This window comes from Chiloscyllium plagiosum, chromosome 14, assembly GCF_004010195.1.
Source record: "Chiloscyllium plagiosum isolate BGI_BamShark_2017 chromosome 14, ASM401019v2, whole genome shotgun sequence".
NCBI classification, from domain to species: Eukaryota; Metazoa; Chordata; class Chondrichthyes; order Orectolobiformes; family Hemiscylliidae; genus Chiloscyllium; species Chiloscyllium plagiosum.
The window spans coordinates 49,654,463-49,674,943 of record NC_057723.1 but is presented as its reverse complement, the minus strand read 5'-3'; positions in this window follow the sequence as shown (position 1 = coordinate 49,674,943).

The window sequence follows — 20,481 nt, the reverse complement described above, 5'->3', positions numbered from 1 at the left end:
ATAACATGTTTGACTTGATTTATTGTTGTCATATGTACCCAAGTATGAAATGTTTTGTTCTGCAAGCAGTACAGGGTGATTGTAGTAAACAAGGACACAGATTATTGGGTGCTCAGCCAGAGCAATGCATAGGAGGTTATACCCGCACAGGAGGTTATACCCGCACAGGAGGTGTGCAAAGCAAGATCAACATTTGATTTGAAGTGTCTATTCAGTAGTCTAAAATGCAGGGAAGAAGCGGTCTTTGAATGTTTTGGTGTGTGGGCAAGCTTCGTATGTTTTGTCAGGCAGAAGAGGTTAGAAGAAAGTATAAGTAGGGTGGAAGGGATTTTTGATATTGGCAACCTTTACACTTTGCCATTTCTCATTGCAGTGGAAAGTATGACAACACTGATCTTATGCAAGAACTCCTTTACATGAAAGGGCACCAAAACTGGAAGGTCTTTCTATTACCAAGGTAGCTGTTGTCAGATCCAAAATCAGAGGCATTTGTTCTACATCAAGTCTGCAACCAGAAAATCAGCAATATAGTTAGTGCTATAGGGATGCAAAGGAAGTTTTCACCCCCCCAAACAAACTGAATCTTGTGACTACCACTTGTTTATGGACTAGACCAAACCCCCATCAACTATATCAAGGAGAAAGCCTAGACCCTTGCATTTTATTTGAAAGTAAAAGACAGTATGATCCAGATATTATTTTAATGGTCCACTTAAGTGGAACAAGTTACACTATATTCTTACAAACAAAATTAAAATTTTATGCCAATCAAAATACCTATTTTAAGTACTATTCAATCAATTTAACAGCATCCACAGGGAGAGGTGGGCACCACAGGAATTAGAGTGCTTTATTTCCCCCTCCAACTATTTTGATTTAATCCCTGCCCTCCCTTTCACTTTTTTGATCATATAGCATTGCCCTTTGATCAGGGGGGCATTGTTAGTCACTGGTCACCTTTGGTTTTTTTTCTTCCTGCTGGTGGAAATTGAATAAAGACTTTTACACCTGTCATCTTTCACTGTGTCCTACACCTACGCGCACACACACACACCACATGGTGGCTATAAAATAAAGTAATAGCATCCATAAACACACCCACAGCAAAGGAAAATTTGGTAAAACAGATGTTGCACACCTGCTTTATCTTTTGCAGTCCAAGAGAAAGGAACATCAAAAACGTCTAGCAGAGAGTGTACTCAAGTGTTCTGCTGCAGCAGAGAGCTGTATCTACCAGCTTCAAAAACCAACTTGAAACCCCCACAGAAAGCAAATTAAAACCATGGGTCTGAAAGCCAGATTCCAGCCACTAATGCTTCTCTTGTCCAATTTAAGAGGTCAGGGAGCTTAAAGCTGTTTATCCACTGCTTCGGAAGCAGACATTCCGCCACTATTGTGGCGCCACCTGTCTGCAAGAAACAGGAGAGAACTCATTTCTCCTAAGACACAGGAGCATCAAACACCATCAATAATATTGGTGACCACCATAGATGTTTCAGGCGTTATCTTCAGAGGAGCAGGCTTACACAAAAGAAAGTGTAAGAGGAATAACCATTGACAGAAATAAATCCCTATAATATCATTATGAAATTAGTCAATTCTTCAGAATATTTTGTTTATTTATGAACTCAGGTGAGCAAGTTATTCTTCGTTTGTTTCAATAGTAAACTAGAATTCAAGAGCATCAAACTTTCAAATAGGAGCAGCTAACAGATAACAGTTTCCCCTGTGCTAGAAAGAAAAAGACATTATTTCATCCACCATTGTTCTATTATGCCATCAATGCCTCCCATGACGACAACTGGTGAGGATACATCCTACAAACCCTCAAGTGAGCCAAGGATGCAGTTGCAGAATGAGGTCTCCTGTGCAAGACACTGTGGCAAGGGATGGGTTGTAGGAGGTAGGAGTCAGATGAACATGTACACAGTTTAGTGGGTAGGATGATAGGTTTAGTGTAATGGTTATGAAGTAACTGCAGAGCTCTCTATTCCATCACCATTGATTTGTAAACCAGTAATGGCCAGCTAGCCACTCTGAACGAACTCAAATCTATTTAAAATTTTATTAAAAACAGTACAAGTTACAAACAATTAGCATGAACAGCCATAAAGAAACAGTAAAGCTAGAACCCAAACCCCACCATACAACCAGTTCACAGGTAACCAGGGACAAACCTCAAATCCCACCTTACATTATCAAAAAAGAAATAAATCATAATTCAAACATTCCAATAAACCAAACAATAAGACAGTACATATAGCACAGACACCCCTGGCAACCCAACAAACCTGTCCTTCTCACCTTCCTGCCAAAGGCAGCTTGCCACATACCTCTTCTGGCTCTTTGTCTAACACCTTCAGGCCACCTCTAGGACAGGTTATCCTGTTTCCCACCACCCCCAGGACAACAGTGATCAGTACCACCTACCCACCTTCCAACCACCTCTAACCACCTTCCTGAGGTGACAGTCTACTCATTTTCCAGTTCAGTCTGCCTCTCTCCCACCTCAATGTGCCATCTGGCCTGCCCTGATAGACATTTGGGACACGTGTAGAACAGTCCACCCCCCCCCCACTCCCCCTCCCTGGGGAAATGGCACACAGGGCAGCCCACAAGCCTTGCAGATCTCAGCCTGCCCCTCCACACCTCTGGCTCTTAGACCATCACACCTTCCAGACACCTCTAGGACAACTCACCCCATCTCCTTTCTCAGGAAGACAGCACACAACCTACCCACCTTCTGGCTCTTTGGGTAGCAGCTTTCAGGACAACTTGTGAGCCTCCCAGCTCAGTGAGGCTTGCCAGACCCAGGGACACAACAGTGCAGGTGATAAACACAACAAAGCAGAGTCAGTTACCGACAAACTGAGTCCTTTCTGATACAGGGTCCATTACCACAAACAATTTTCTTCAGCATGGAGAGTCCATTCCCAGGAATGGAGTCTGCTCCAGTAGGCAGAGTACATTGTCAATGATGGAGCCCACATCCAAACGCAGGGTCCACTCCTGAAGGCAGCAAATGCACACCTGTTTTAAAAAAAGTCTCCATAGAGACCTGGTCAATCCAGGGAGGACCCCCAGGAATGGAGTCTGCTCCAGTAGGCAGAGTACATTGTCAATGATAGAGCCCACATCCAAAGGCAGGGTCCACTCCTGAAGGCAGCAAATGCACACCTCATGGTGATTCAGTCTCCATAGAGACCTGGTCAATCCAGGGAGGACCAGGCCCACTCACAGGAGTGCAGTTCATTGGAAAGTATACAGTTAAATCACAGATGGTCCACTCCAAACAGGCAGCAAGTACTTACCTCCCAGCTCACACATATTTGTTCAGACTTTTCAGAGTCTGAGTCTACCCACAAAGGAACAGTTCATCTGGAAAGGTACAAGGTGCACTATCTCACAGGGCCTCAGTCCAAATACCAAAAAAAGTGAAAACACATTCAAAAGAGAGAAAACCAGAGCGCAAAGGCTAAGCCCCACCACAAAATCAGCACAGTCCTTTTCTCAAAGTAAAAGAAAAGAGTAACATACAGACTATATCATGCAAGTAAAACAACAACTCCCTAATGAGAACTGAAATACACCTGTAACACATTGACTCTGTTGATCAGCCAGTTTAGAAATTAGTCCTCAATAATACAAAAAATACCAATTAACAAACTGGCTGTATAAACTAGCCAGTTTATTTTGATTTAGTCCCTACCCTTCCCTTCACTGTTTTGATCACATAGCACTGCCCTTTGATGTGAAGGGCAGTGTTTGTCACTGGCCACCCAGTGTTTTCCTATCTTCCTGTGGTGGAATTTGAATAAAGATTCGTGCACTTTGTGTCTTTCACTGTGTCTCACACCTGCGCACACACACACACACACCATGGGTGCTGGGGATAAAATAAGCACTACCGCACTTAGGTGGTAGTGTGGGGGTTAAAGGAAGAAAAAAACTATAAAAAATATATATATACAGGAGATTCCTACCCTCCCCTTCACTGTTTTAAAAAAAAAATTGAGACATTAGAGGAAAAAATAAATAAATAAACTAGCCAGTTGCTGGGGATAAAATGAGCACTACTGCACTTAGGTGGTAGTGTGGGGGTTAAATTTAAAAAAAAAACTAGCCAGTTCAGAGTCAGTCAGCTAAACTGACTCTAAGTCTCCTGTTAATATTGGTCAGCTCGGACTTTCCTGATTGACCCAGGTTAAAAACCCCAATCAAGGACCTTGTAGTCAACTAGATCCACCTGGTTCCAATTACTGCAGGTTGTTACCTGTTACCTTTATTATTAAAGTGCATCATCAATGATATCCAATCACATACAGTTTAAATTTGAAAGAGGAATATTCTGATGAAGTCCTACTACAGTCAACCTTGTGCTAATAGCCAATAAATATTTATTAACTTAAAACAGCATGTTTTTCATGTCTCTTCTATCAATGCTACGCAGACCCCAGTCATGGTATTAATGTAATCCTTCTGCTTCTTCGTGTATTAATATCATGACTTGGTTCTGGATATTTTTGACAGTTGAGGATTAGAAACCCTACAGCGCCAAACTAATGAGTACTTATTAACTATTACAGAAACATGGTTCAGTGGGAATCCATTAGTACCTTCCTCCATCCATGTTATCTGATATCAATTGGCAACACCAACTATGCACTCCAGCTACTAGCATGACACTTAGTAACTCCTTATACTCCACTTGGCACCTTTCTTTCTATAATCCTGCCTGTTGTCTTGTCAGTTGTTACTAACTTCTTTCCTAAGTTATCCACATGCTTTTGCTAACGCTGTTGGGGAGGGTTCAAACTAATGTGTCATGTGGATGGGAACCAAATGAGGAAGTTAGTGGACAATAAGGAGATAGTAACTAAAGCCTGTAAGGAACTAGATAATGAAGTCAGTGTGACTAAAGGGGAAAGTAGGCAAGGAGCAGATGGTGAATGTAAAGGGACAGGTGGTCTGAGGTGCATTTGTTTTGATGTGAGAAGTGTAGTAGGTAAATGAGTTTTGAGAAAATTTGTAGCTCAGGTTGAGGTTCTGCATGTAGGTTTGCTCACTGAGCTGGAAGATTTGGTTTCAGAGTTTCATCACCCTACTAGGTAACATCATCAGTGAGCCTCCGGATGTAGTAGGTAAGGCAGATGAACTTAGGGCTTGGATTAGTACCCAAGAGTATGATGTTATTGCTGTTACTAAAACTTGACTGAGGGAAGGGCAAGATTGGAAACTAAATATCCCAGGATATAGATGCTTCAGGAGGGATAGAGAGGGAAGTAAAAGGGGTGGAGGAGTTGCATTACTAGTCAGACAGGATATCACAGCTGTGCTGAAGGAGGGCACTATGAAGGACTCAAGCAGTAAGGCAAAATGGGCAGAGCTCTGAAATAGGAATGGTCTGGTAACAATTTTGGGGCTGTACTACAGACTCCCAACAGTGAGCCTGAGATAGAGGTACAAACATGTAGACAGATTATGGAAAGATATAGGAACAACAGTGTGGTGGTGATGGGAGATTTTAACTTTCCCAATATTGACTGGGATTCACTTCATATTAGTGGTCTAGTTGGAGCATCAAGGAGGGTTTCATAATGCAGTATGTCAATAGTTCAACTTGAAAAGGTGCCATACTGGACCCAGTGTTGGGGAATGAGCCCGGCCAGGTGAGTGAAGTTTCAATAGGAGATTACTTTGGGAATAGTGAGCACAATTTCACAAATTTTACAATACTCGTGGACAAAGACAAGAGTGGTCTTAAAGAAAGAGTACTAAATTGGGGGAAGGCCGACTACAGCAAAATTTGACAGGAGCTGGAGAATGTAGATTGGGAATAGCTTTTGAGGGTAAAACCACATTTGATATGTGGGAGGCCTTCAAAGAGAGGTTCATTAGAGTGCAGGACAGACATGTCCCTGTGAAAATGAGGGGTAGAAATGGCAAGATTAGGGAACCATAGATGACAGGTGAAATTGTGAGACTAGCTAAGAGGAAAAAGGAAACATGCATAAGATCTAGGTGACTGAAAACAGACAAAGCTTTGGAAAAAATATTGGGAAAGTCAAGCCAATCTAAAATGTGGAATTAAGTGGGCTAAAAGGGGTCATGAAATATCTTTTGCAAACAGGGCTAAGGAAAATCCCAAAGCTTTTTATTTGGAAAAAAGGAGCAAGAGAGAAAAGGTTGGCCCACTCAAGTACAAAGGAGGGAATTAATGTGTGGAGTCAGAGAAAATGGGTGAGATTCTTAATGAGTGCTTTGTGTTGGTATTCACTGAGGAGAGGGACATATCGGATGTTGAGTTTAGGGATAGATGTTTGATTACTCCAGGTCAAGTCTGGCATAAGAAGGAAAGAAGTGTTAGGAATTCTAAAAGGCATTAAGGTGGACAAGTCCCCAGGTCCTGATGGAATCTATCTCAGGTTTCTGAGGGAAGGGAGAGAGTAAGTAGCTGGGGCCTTAACAGCTATCTTTCCAGTATCCTTGAACACGGGTGAGGTGCTGGAGGACTGGAGAATTGTTAATGTTGTGCCCTTGTTTAAGAAGGGTAGCAAGGATAATCCAGGTAATTGTAAACTGGTGAGCCTGACATCAGTGGTAGGGAAGCCACTGGCGAAGATACCGAGGGATAGGATCTATTTATATTTGGAAGAAAATGGGCTTATCAGTGATAGGCAGCATGGTTTTGTGCAGGGAAGGTTAAGCCTTACCAACTTAATAGAATTCTTTGAGCAAGTGACAAAGTTGATTAATGAGGGAAGAGCTGTAGATGTCATATACGTGGACTTCAGAAAGGTGTTTGATAAAGTTCCCCATGGTAGGCTGCTGGTGAAAGTGAAGTTGTATGGGGTCCAGGGTGTACTAGCTAGATGGATAGAGAACTGGCTGGTCAACAGGAGACAGAGAGGAGTAGTGGAAGAGAGTTTCTCAAAATGGAGAACTGTGACCAGTGGTGTTCCACAGACATCTGTGCTGAGACCACTGTTGTTTGTGATATACATAAATGATCTGGAGGAAGGTATAGGTAGTTTGATTAGCAAGTTTGCAGATGACACTAAGACTGGTGGAGTAGCAGATAGTGAAGAGGTCTATCAGAGAGTGCAGCAATATATTGATAGATTGGAGAGTTGGGTGGAGAAATAGCAGATGGAGTTCAATCTGGGCAAATGCGAGGTGATGCATTTTGGAAGATCCAATTCTAGAGCAAACTATATGGTAAATAGAAAAGCCCTGGGGAAAATTGATGTCAGAGAGATCTTGGTGTTTAGGTCCATCGTACCCTGAAGATGGCAACATGGGACGATAGAGTGGCCCAGAAGGCATATGGCATGCTTTCCTTCATCGGACAGGGTATTGAGTACAAAAGTTGGCAGGTCATGTAACAGTTCTAAAGGACTTTGGTTTGGTTACATTTGGAATACTGCATACAGTTCTGGTCACCACATTACTAAAAAGATGTGGGTGCTTTGGAAAGGGTGCAGAGGAGATTCACCAGGATGTTGCCTGGTGTGTAGGGTGCGAGCTATGAAGAGAGGTCGAGCAGATTAGGATTAATTTCATATGAAAGATGGAGGTTGAGGGGGGACCTGATTGAGGTCTACAAGGACTTGAGAGGCATAGACAGAGTGGATAGTGAGATACTTTTTCCCAGAGTAGGGATCTCAATTACTAGGGGTCGCAAGTTCAAGGTGAGAGGGGAAACGTTTAAGGGAAATATGTGTGTAAAGTTCGTTAAGCAGAGGGTGGTGTGCCTGAAACGCATTGCCAGTGGAGGTGGTAGAGGCAGGCACAATAACGTCATTTAAGATGCACCTAGACAGACACATGAATGGGCAGGGAGCTGAGGGATACAGATCCTTGGAAAATATGTGACAGCTTCGGATAGAGGATCGGGATTGGCACAGGCTTGGAGGGCCGAGGGACCTGTGCCTGTGCTGTAATTTTCTTTTTCTTTTTTCTGATGACCTAGACCCTCCAAGTCTGCTAATACACATCATGATGTGGAGGTACCATCATGAACTCCTTCCCATCCTCAGAAGCCTAAACTATTAATCCCAATACTTACTCCCTTTCGTTTTTTAGATCCACTCAGGCACATAATGGAATCCTGCATAGATATTTGCTGATGGTAGCCTATCAATCTGCTTTATTGTCTTCAACTCTATACTTTTCAAATCCTATGAACCAAAATTTCTAAGATAATAAAATGATTATTTGAAAACATAGAGAATACATTCCAATTTTCTTACAGAAATTAAACTTAAATTATATTAAGTATCCTCAGAGCTGAGATTTCAACACAATCTTCCAATTACATAGTTGCCTTCTTGCACACATTTCACAACATGTCAATAATAATTAGAACAGTTACTTTAGAGTGCCATGGCTTGGAACTGTTAATTGACAAGATATTAGATGTTTATTGAAAACATCGACCCAACGGCAGGTCCTTATTCACAGTAAAGTGCTGTGACATTTTACTGACGTCAGGTGTGAAGGCAGGTTCCAAGTTTGTCCCAACCAGAATGTGGATCAAATCTCATGTAGTTGTCTTTTTTAAATTCACTGATAGGGTGAGGGCATCCCTGGCTGAGGCAACATTTATTGCCCATCTCTAATTGCCCAGAGAGCAGCTAAGAGTCAACCACATTGTTCTGGGTCTGGAGTCAAATGTAGGCCAGACCAGGTAAGGATGGCAGTTTCCTTCGCTAAAGGACATTAGGGATTAGCATTGATCTGATCAATGCACTAGGTGTTGAACCAACTGAACTGGGTGGCTCCCAGCATATTACTTACTGTATCAAAAAATATCTAGCAATATAATGATAACAAAAAACATTCCAATTCATAAATTAGTTGGGGTCATGGCTATGTGCATGTGTTGGGAATCCAGACCAGGTGCAGCTGGGGTAGGACATACCCAACTATAGCTGGTGTCCAGGACATGACATGTAAATATGATTGCTTGTGAATTACTACGTCAAGTTGTTGCTTCACTACTCTCCCAATTCTAGCACAATTCCTTTTGCAGGGTCTACAAGGCTGTCAGTGCCTTCCTCTTTTCCTGGGTCAATACAGAATAATCCACAGGTTTCCTTCTTTTTCTGAGAAATTGCAGTGGTTAGAAAAAACTGAGTGGTTTGTTAATGTACTTAAGAGTAGTCATCATTGCTGTGGATGTACACCAGGTTAGATGAGGTTGGTAGGTTTACAACTAAGAACATTAATAATGTGCAACTGCTCTGGAAACATATTGTCTTCAGGTTTCACTCAAAAGTTCTCAGATTCAATCGAAGAGAGGTTGCATGACACATCTTGAGAAGTTTTATTCAGAAAAAATTTATATTGTGCTTTTTTTTAAAGAAAGGTTGTGATTAAAAACGTGAAAAAAGAAAGCGTTCTAATTGTATACATGTGGATTTTGCTTTGAACTCAATTAAGGAAGTGAAAATTATGGTTTCAGATAGAATGGGGTGAGAGATGAAGCATTGAAAGGGGAGTAAATGTTTTTTTTTCTGCAGGTAATGTTGAGTTAATTCTCAGGAGAAGAAATTCTAAATTTTGAAATCAGGAAACACGATATCTTTGTAAATATCAGTTAGAAGAGATCAGTGCAAATGTTTTACACTGTGAGTCAGGCTAATGTATAAAACTCAAGTCTGTAGTTCTTAGCTGAAGTAATATTATGATGTTGCATCAGAGGCCATGCGTAGAACGTACTGATCTCAAAGACATACATGGGCTCATTTTTTGAAGTCCAGGTTAAGTAAACAGCTTGACAAGTTTGCAATGCAGAAATAAGCCATTCAGGGTAGCAACTCTGTGTTGATTAAAGGCAAAATACTGCAGATGCTGGAAACTGAAACAAACACTAAAAATGGTGGAGAAACTCAACAGGTTCTGGCAGCATATGTGGAGGGAGAAACAGAGTTAACATTTTGACTCCAGTATAACACTTCTTCAAAAATTTATGTTGATATTCATTCTCCACACAAACCTTAGAGGTAAACATCTTTCTTAACTTTTGGTAAATCAGGCCCCTTGTTCAGGGGATGACTAAAATTATGACCTCGCTTGGGACAGAGCCTGAAAAAAATTCCATCACCAGGGTGATCTGTCTTTTTCAGTCATTACATGTGCATGCCAGAAATGCTTCTAAAGATGTTCTTGTGTAAATAAAAATTAGGTGTCACCTCAATCACCCCTTAGATTTGATTAGGATCTGAGTCCAACCAACAGGTGTGAGATCCGTGAAATGTTAGGACCATATACGTTTTCAATTGTATTGCATTACTGTTCAGTTAAATGATCTCATCTTTGAACATTTTTCCACAAAATCGATAGTTTGATTGAACCAATGAAGATCTCAGCATGGAGCATCACTTTGGTAGTTTCTCCTTTCACTCCATGCAAAGGAAAAAGTGTTTTAAATCAACTCCAAATTAAACTGGTTCGGATAGTAAGCCCTGAGCCCAGATTATTAGGAACATTTCAATGCCTACTATGATAGAATTGGATTTTCTTTCTGTTTTCATTGGAGAGATTGTCCTCTTTTGTTCAATTAAGGCAGAGGCCTTTGTAAGAAAAAGAAAGCACCCATTGATTCTGAGTTAGAAATGACCTTATCTACATCATAGAAGTTTCACAGTCAGATAGCCTAATAGTTGGATTTACTGCTATTTGGGAAGAAACCAACTTCATTTCTGAAAGGGGTGTCCATTTCTTTTTAACTGAACACCTAATCTGACTGAGGCAGTTAGCTTCACACCACTGAACCCAAAATTTTAGATTAACCTGCCTTTGACTCTCTTACACACAATATTTCTGAATAACATTCATGCATTTCTTTGCAAGGTATTTTCCATTTCAAGTGCAAGCAGCAAGTACAGTTATTCTTTGCCCTCACTTCAGCACAACCAAAGAAGTGCACATTAATTAAAGGAAGAATTTTTTAACAATCATCTGGCATTGTACAGTTAAAGGGCTAAATCTTTCAGTTATTCTAATTAGTGATCTGAAGTGAGGCTTCATGCTGTTGAATGAATATCAAGCTCTTACACACATGGTATTCTGGTGCACTCTTATTTTGGAATGGAAATGATTTTGTTTGCACTTTACCTTTCTTGTCAAGAATTGAAGAAACTTTGTGTGATGCAGTGAAACTCTGTTCAATTGAAAAGCCCGAGTAAATTAAGTTTTGACAATTTCAAACCAACATCAGTTGGGTGTGAATTCATAGCAGCAAACTGACTATAATTTGGTACAAATTGGTGGTCTTGCTTAGCAACAAGAATGGTTGCTTTGGGAAATAGCAAGAATAAATGGAAGTAGATTGTCAGGGCAGAACGCAAGGAGATATATCTTGCATCCACCTCACATTGTATCTGTCAGAAGGAGCCTTGAAACTGACATTGATAAGAAAGAATGTATATATATCCCAATGACTATATCTTCCATACTGATGGCTGCAAAAAAAATTGTTGAAAATAGAAAGAAAATCATATATTACCTGCCTCTAAACCATGAATCAAGCACAGGCATTTTACATTTGGCTAAAATCCTTAGTGGCATTTGACCCTGAAAAAATTAGGAAATTAGTGAACACAATACATTACATAAAGTCTTGCGGCATTGTAACAATGACAGTATAACAGATTAGCTGTGGGGTTGAAATCTGTTTTCTAATTCCTATAGTATATTCCAGGCCTCAGATATGCAACACAACATTGTATGAATGCCCAAAATTGTGATTCAGTGTAAAGACAACGCTGAAAACTGGACCAAAAATTGCTAGAGCCACAACATTCCATTACCTAGAAGTACAGTTATGTGTGACAACAATAAATCAAATCAAATCAGATCAAATGTGAGATTTCTGGCTATTAATCTGCTCTGCCCGTTTTATGGCCCAAATCCTGAGATCAGTGTGTTTTGCAAAGCTGGTCTAGTGGGTGCCAGGAACTTTCAGGGATCTTGTATAGGGTAATAGTTCTTAAAGATTTAACGTTATCTCCGCACAATCTGATTATGTCATACAGTCAAGGGTGAAGAATCCGGGATCTAGCTCATGATCCCAGTGGAGGCAGTCATGTCATCATTGGCTCCTGATAGTCTTAGTAATTATAGTTATCTCACCAATATAATTATACCTGTTGTTATCATGCAAAAAACGTATCTTGTTGTTGAGTGTGTATGCCTCTTTTTGTTCAGACTCAACAGACATTCTTTATCCCTGTTAACTAAATCAGATCTGTTTGCTACTTCTGTCTAAATTGCCAAGCCTATATTCTGCAATTAGTTCGTCAGAAAAGAATGTTTAACCATGTTGTATAATTCAATAAGATCACCTCACATTCTTCTAAAAGCTTGATAATATAGGGTCAATTTACATATCCTGTCATCATAGTATAACAATGGGACTGATCTAATGAACATTCATTGTATTGTCTGTGATTCTAGTATATCGTTCCTTAAAATGAAGACCAAATTTGGATACAGTAATGCAGCTATGGTCTCATCAAAGTCATGTATAACTGTAGGAAGACTTCTTTATTCGCTACTTTAATTTCTTTGCAATAAAGACTAACATGATATTGTATAGATAGTTCTTGGATAACGCACGTTCCAGCAGCGCGATTTGGATATAATGTCGCTGAATAATTAAGGAAAGATATTTTGGAAAATGCTTACCTCTGTCTATGATAGTGTGATTCCAGCCAGGATTACTTCACACACTTCATTCTGCGCATGCTTTAATGTCCACACCATGCCAAAGTCTCTTCGCCAGTCTGCACATGTATGATGTCAGCGCTGGTCTTTGTGCTGTTCTGCGTATGAGCAGATGTCAGCTGCTAACTGAGCAGCTTTCTGTGAGAGGTACTGTACAAAGAGCAGCTTTCTTACATTGTTAAACTGTACTGTATTAAATTTACTTTTGTCAATAAATATGATTTCAACCTTCATTCAGGCTGTGCTATACTTTACATTAGACATTTGGGTGATTTTTGAGCGATCATGAGTGATATTTTTTGATGGCCTGCCCTAACCCCACTTTTCCCATAGGCCCCATTATTTCTGTTAAGCAATTTTCTATTAAGTGAGGTTCGCTGGAATGCAACTATGGCATTGTAGGAGAATTACTTGTATCCTTAATTGTCTGCTCCAGTACATCCATGTCTTTTTTGTATTAAGTCCTCTGAACAGAGATATTTATAAGTTTCACAACTTTTTAAAAAAAAAACTATTTTTCTAGTCTTATCACTGACCTGAAGATCCACACTTAGCCATATTATTCTCCACATGCAATCATGTTGCTCATGCCCTTGCATTGTCTATATCTCTTCACGTCACAGTCTGTGTCCTTCTCTCAGCTCACAGTCCAGCTAACATTACATCATCAACAAAATTAAACCACTGTAATTCCTACTATAAAACAGGAACAGGAGCTCCCTCCATCAGCATATGCAGGATTTTCCCACCTATAGCCTGCCATCTGTTTCCTAAAACCTCTCACGCTCTTCACCATTCCCTCTATCAACCCCCTCCTATTTTCTGCTGTCCATCCCATCACTGTTTTCCCTTGTTGCTAATGCTGTCTCCTGCTCCCTGACAAAATCTTCAGCAGAAGTTAGACTGGGTCTTGATAAACAGAATAGGTTTATTAGATATAACTTGATAGCTAGTTACATTAGATCCAAAATACGTGAAAGACTTTGGTAAGATCACAGAGTATAGAATCCCTACAGTGTGGAAACAGGCCATTCGGCCCAAAAGGTCCACACCAACCCTCCGAAGGATATCCCACCCAGACCCATTCCCCTACATTTCCCCTGATTAACGCACCTAACCTACACATCCCTGAACATGATGGAGAATTTAGCATGGTCAATTCACCTGACCTGCACATATTTGGACTGTGAGAGGAAACCAGATCACCCAAAGGAAACCCATGCAGACACTGGGAGAATGTGCCAACTCCACACAGTTACCTGATGCTGGAATTGAACTCAGGTATTTGGCACTGTGAGGAAACAGTGCTAACCACTGAGCCACCGTGCTGCCCCTGTTGAGCATATTCAAGTCTAATTATTCATTACTTCCACTGAAACATATTGATAACACAATGTGGAAATATCTGAACAACAGTTGAAAAATTGGAAAACATGAATATGACAAGTTTACACCAAATGTATCTTCCATGGAACATGTGATGTCAGCACAACCTTTCAGATACTAAGTGTCTTGAATAACATTCACCCTCTCAAATTCAAGCTAGTGAATTCCATTCTAGTGTACAAAGTAAAATGGCATCTCCACGATTCTCTTCATAAAAAGTATTTGTGAGCATTGTTTTCAAATCCTAGTTAGTGACCATGACCAGACTTCCTATTGATGAATGCCATGCAAGGCAAGATAACCTTTTTGGATTGAGAACATAGCTCATTAATCAAGGTCTGTGCCACACTGTCAGAACATTGGTTTCTCTGCACATCAAAGTCTCTGGAAAAAGATAATGAACAATTTCCTTTGTTAGCTACAAAGAAAATGTAATTTTACTATTGACAGTAGCATGTATTTGAACTTGACAGCTTAAAATATTTGAAATCAAACATTGACAGTAGCATGGGAAATGCAGAGTTACAAGGATGGGATGGGTCTGGGTGGGATGTTCTTCGGAGGGTTGGTGTGGACGCAATGGGCCGAATGACCTGATTCCACACAGTAGGGATTCTGTGCTTCTATGTTTCTAACTGGTCTTCAATCAGCCTATGCAATCTAACTGCAAACTGAGAATTCCTGGTAGCACTATCATGCAACTTAATACAGTTCTGTTCCTTAATTCAGAAACTTATAAACATGACATTACCTCTAATATTGAGGAGGAATTTTGTAGATACAAGATTGTGTACATTTATTTCTGACTTATTGAATATCTTATTGTATATCTTAAACTGAATTTGATTTAATGAAATACCCTTTAAATTTTATGCTGAGTCTAATGCAATCAGAATTATTATTTGAATCTGCAATTGGTCACAGTGTATTAATTAAACAGTTTGCTGATCATTCTCTTCATAAAAAGTATTTGTGAGCATTGTTTTCAAATCCTAGTTAGTGACCATGACCAGACTTCCTATTGATGAATGCCATGCAAGGCAAGATAACCTTTTTGGATTGAGAACATAGCTCATTAATCAAGGTCTGTGCCACACTGTCAGAACATTGGTTTCTGAGCACATCAAAGTCTCTGGAAAAAGGTAATGAACAATTTCCTTTGTTAGCTACAAAGAAAATGTAATTTTACTATTGACAGTAGCATGTATTTGAACTTGACAGCTTAAAATATTTGAAATCAAACATTGAAATATTCAGTCTGTCCTGACATGAATACATTTACCTGAAGGGATCCTAATGAATGTGATTTTTCTTTCCTTTAAAAAGTGTCATATTGCATTATATTGTGCTTATCATGTGATCCTTGTTGACCCCTTTAATGCTGTCTGCTCATGTCACATCAGTATACCAAATAATTGAAGGCTTGAGAGGAGATTTTTACAGCCTTTTAAATAGGAGAGGTGATGGCTGAGTGGTACTATCACTGGGTTGTTAATCCAGAGACTCAGGTAATGTTCTGGGTACTACCATGGTAGATGGTGCAATTTGAATGCAATAAAATCTGGAATTAAGAGACAAATAGTGACCACAAATCCACTGTTGATTATTGGAAACATCCATCTGGTTCACTAATATCCTTTAGGGAAGGAACCTGCCATCCTTACTAAGTCTAGCCTACATGTGACTCCAAACCCACAGCAATGTGGTTGATTCTCAGTTAGAGATAGGCAATTTATACTGACCCAGCAAGTGATGTCCTCATCCCATGAATGAATAAAAACAAAAAATGATGGCATTCTACTGAGGAATTAGACAAAAGACAGAGTCCAACTGGTATAGTACTATAGTCTTTTCACTTCCTTGCACTCAAACACATTGAAAACATGTGATAAGTTGCTCAAAAATTTGCCCTTTGCTCTTCCACAGGTAACAGCAGAAAAGTCAATGATTGCCAAAATCAAATAATGCAGCAGGACTCAGCATCATTCACTCTCCCACTAAGTGCAACCTACAATCTTGCAATTTGGAATTTAAATTCAATGAGCATCATGAGAAAATATTGGATGTTAAAAATGGTGATGACCAAACAACTAATGAATATGGATCGATGATAGCCCAATAAATATAGTGTGGATGTCCCTCAAACCAGATGCCTTTACCTGAGCTTTTCAGGCTTGAGTTTCATCAGTCATTAGGGAATTATTAGATTTTGCTCCCAGGAGTATTGTTGTAAAGAAGTAGATGATTCTCAGCTGATGGTAAGTACCTGAGAAAAGCTGTCTAGCTAATAACATCCATGTAATAAGCACAAGAATACACTCAGTTGCTTCCAAACATGGAAAATATCAGTTGAAACATACCTTCCAACTGATCCATTCTCTCATTTTCTCAAAGGTAAACTTGAATATAACATAGTTGTTTAAAATGGGTGAACCTTTTAAATTTCGGAATAAGGAATGAAAAGAATGTACATATTTTCTCCCAAGTGAAAAATGTAATTTATTCCTCAGTTTTATGATCCTTGAAAATAAATGAACTACAACATCCTTTTGCACATTGATCCAACCCTAAGGAACCAGGTAAATTTGACAGGTAGTCTGCAACTAAAATATCTATTGTCCCTGCCAAAAGCATTGCAAACTGCTTTTTTTCTGAAGCAAACATAACTGAGGAAAAGAAAACATTGCTAGAGGAATATTTCCACCGCAAAGAACTCCCTTATCTATAAGTGACAATGTATATATTATTATACTGTATACACCAATTGTTTGTCCCTCCATCAACTTTCCATGATAGTGATTTCTGTGCCACCTTCTCAAGTTTAGTATGAGAAATTGACTGTATTGACAGAACCATAGGATTGCACAAACTACTCACCAACTCGACAGGAATTTGATCATGCTGTTTAAAATTCATATTATTCCTGCTGTCTGGAATTAGTGCTGCTTCTTATCTGAATCTGTAGAACCACAACTACTAATTTAACTTGACATTAGGGAGTCATCTCATATGTGACTGTATTTACATGTCAGTGAATATGAAACTGAAGTATACAGCAGCTTGTGAATAAAATTATTTCACTGTAGAGAATTGTAAAACTTTACAAGGCAGAATGCATTCACTCAACCCACCAGGCATGTACTTGTTCTTAGAAAAGGTCTTTTCAATTAGCCCAAGCCCTTGATCTTTCCCCGTTGCCTTGATTTATCCTTTTCTAACATTTCTAATTCTCGACTGGAAGTTACAACTAAATTTGCTTCTCTCATCCATTCAAGCACAGCATTCCAGATCATAACAACTTGTGTAAACATCTCTGTGGTTCTTCTGCCAATTATCTTAAAATCTGTGTTCTCTGGTTACCAATTCTCCTGCCGGTGGAAATAATTTCCCCCAATATACGGGAAAGGTTCCTATAGCTATTGAGAATGTGCTTAGTTTTAATGTTCATTTCCTTCCCCATTACCGTCCATAGCTTGTAATAGATCAATTTGTCGGGAAACAAATGAAGAGAGTTTTCTCTGAAGAACTGGCTACCTTCTTTCTTTCTATGAACTATTTATAAATCAAACAGCTAATAGAGAAAGAGGCAACTCACAAAGCTAATTTAAGCACTATGCATGCGTACAATGAAATATATTATGCTATTGACCTTTTAAAATGGTGTCATGCAGAGTTCTTACTGCACATCAATGAATTCAATCACATATGTATTACACTTGCAAATTATTGGCACAAGCAAAACAGATACACTATGATTGCGGACCTATTTTTAGAATAACATCCTCGGGTAGTCTTTTTGACTCAGTGGTTCAGAAAAGAAAACTGTGTCAGTACACCTGCAAATAACGCTTCAAACAGGTAATGGTGGCATCATCAGCCTGCAAATTACAAAGCTACATTTTATCAGGTGTGGAGCTCTGAACATAAGAATAAAAAGATGCATGGACTAAATGCAAAAGGGGGACATTATTTAATTTTCTGATATCTTAATAGAAGTGAACCCCAATACCACAATTTAGTTCTGAGGAAGGGTCACTTGACCGAAAATGTTAATTCTGATTTCTCTCTACAAATGTTGCCAGATCTGCTGAGCTTTTCCAGCAATTTCTGTTCTTGTTCCCAAACTCGTCTTGCATTGTAACTCCCCCATCTTTATAATTACAGAAACACATAAATGATTTTAGTTTTGCGCATTCCTTAGTATGAAATTTAGGTTTTGATATCTAACAGATTTGTTCTCTAAATAAATTATCAAGTGTTTGATATTAGACAAAGCTAAAGATGCAATGTTTCTGCTTTTTGTATGATACAGTTGCAAAGCTATTTTAACAAGATCATGTAGGACCTATTAAATATTCCTGGAAATTATCCTAGCTTTTACAGAATATTTTGAATGATGTATGTCATTCACAATTTCAGAATGCTAACTAAATGTTCTCATTGAGACAATATAAACAACATAGGATTTTAAGTATATAGAGGATTCAGAATTAAGGTAATGGGCAAAAGAGGTCACATGAGGAAAATAGGATTCCATGGGGGCACTGTTACAATTTGGAATGCATTACCCGAAAGGATGCAGGTGTACCTGAGAGCTCTGTGGGAAGCTAGAGAAGTGATTGCTGGGCCTCTTGCTGAGATATTTGTATCATCGATAGTCACAGGTGAGGTGCCGGAAGACTAGAGGTTGGCAAACATGGTGCCACAGTTTAGGAAGGGCAGTAAAGACAAGCCAGGGAACTATAGACCGGTGAACCTGACCTCAGTGGTTGGCAAGATGTTGGAGGGAATCCTGAGGGACAGGAGGTACATGTATTTGGAAAGGCAAAGACTGATTCGGGATAGTCAACATGGCTTTGTGCGTGGGAAATCATGTCTCACAAACTTGATTGAGTTTTTTGATGAAGTAACAAAGAAGATTGATGAGGGCAGAGCAATAGATGTAATCTATATGGACTTCAGTAAGGCGTTCAACAAGGTTCCCCATGGGAGACTGATTAGCAAGGTTAGATCTCATGGAATACGGGGAGAACTAGTCGTTTGGATATAGAACTGGCTCAAAGGTGGTGGTGGAGGTTTGTTTTTCAGACTGGAGGTCTGTCACCAGTGGAGTGCCACAAGGATCGGTGCTGGGCCCTCTACTTTTTGTCATTTACATAAATGATTTGGACGCGAGCATAAGAGGTACAGTTAGTAAGTTTACCGATGACACCAAAATTGGAGGTGTAGTGGACAGCGAAGATGGTTTCCTCAGGCTACAACGGGATCTGGACCAGATGGGCCAATGGGCTGAGAAATAGCAGATGGAGTTTAATTCAGATAAATGCAAGATGCTGCATTTTGGGGATGTTGCCAGGGTTGGAGGATCTGAGCTACTGGGAGAGGCTGAACAGGCTGGGGCTGTTTTCCCCGGAGAATCGGAGGCTGAGGGGTGACCTTATAGAGATTTACAAAATTATGAGGAGCATGGATAGGATAAATAGACAAAGTCTTTTCCCTGGGGTCGGGGATTCCAAAACTAGAGGGCATAGGTTTAGGGTGAGAGGGTAAAGATAATAAAGAGACCTAAGGGGCAACGTTTTCACGCAGAGGGTGGTACGTGTATGGAATGAGCTGCCAGAGGAAGTGGTGGAGGCTGGTACAATTGCAACATTTAAGAGGCATTTGAATGGGTATATGAATAGGAAGGGTTTGGAGGGATATGGGCCGGGTGCTGGCATGTGGGACTAGATTGGGTTGGGATATCTGGTCGGCGTGGACAGGTTGGACCAAAGGGTCTGTTTCCGTGCTGTACATCTCTATGATTCTATGACTCTAAATCAATTTGAAAAGGGAATGAGATAAATACATGAGGGGAAAATTTGCATGGCTATCAAAAAGGCTAGGGGACAGGATTAATTAGATAGCTCTTTCAAATAATCTGCATAGGCACTTTGTGCCCAAATGATTGAGTGGTGGTGCAGTTGCCATGATTTTGTCTTGTGGCATTTAATGTTATGCATAATCTCTATTGGTTTGTCAGATAAGTTTAGGCTGGTGAAGATCTTCTGATTACATTACTTTCTAACCTGGACATTTTTGGCTAATATCCCATTTTTTCTTCAATATTTAAAGGTTTCTTTTCTGTTTGGCAGTAACTGAGATTGGTCTTGAACTGCCAGAGTAATGGGTTTCTAGGTCAGCAACAAGTTTGTGATCCCCACCTTCAGTCACCTCAGAACAATCTAGGTTAAGTAATGGATTGCATTGTGTGAAATGCTATGGCCTGGGAGGAGAAAAGACATGGGGAAAAAAAGAGGCAAATTACTAGAAAAAAAACTGTTTGGAATTAATCCCATTCCAAGTTAATATATTCCCTGAAAT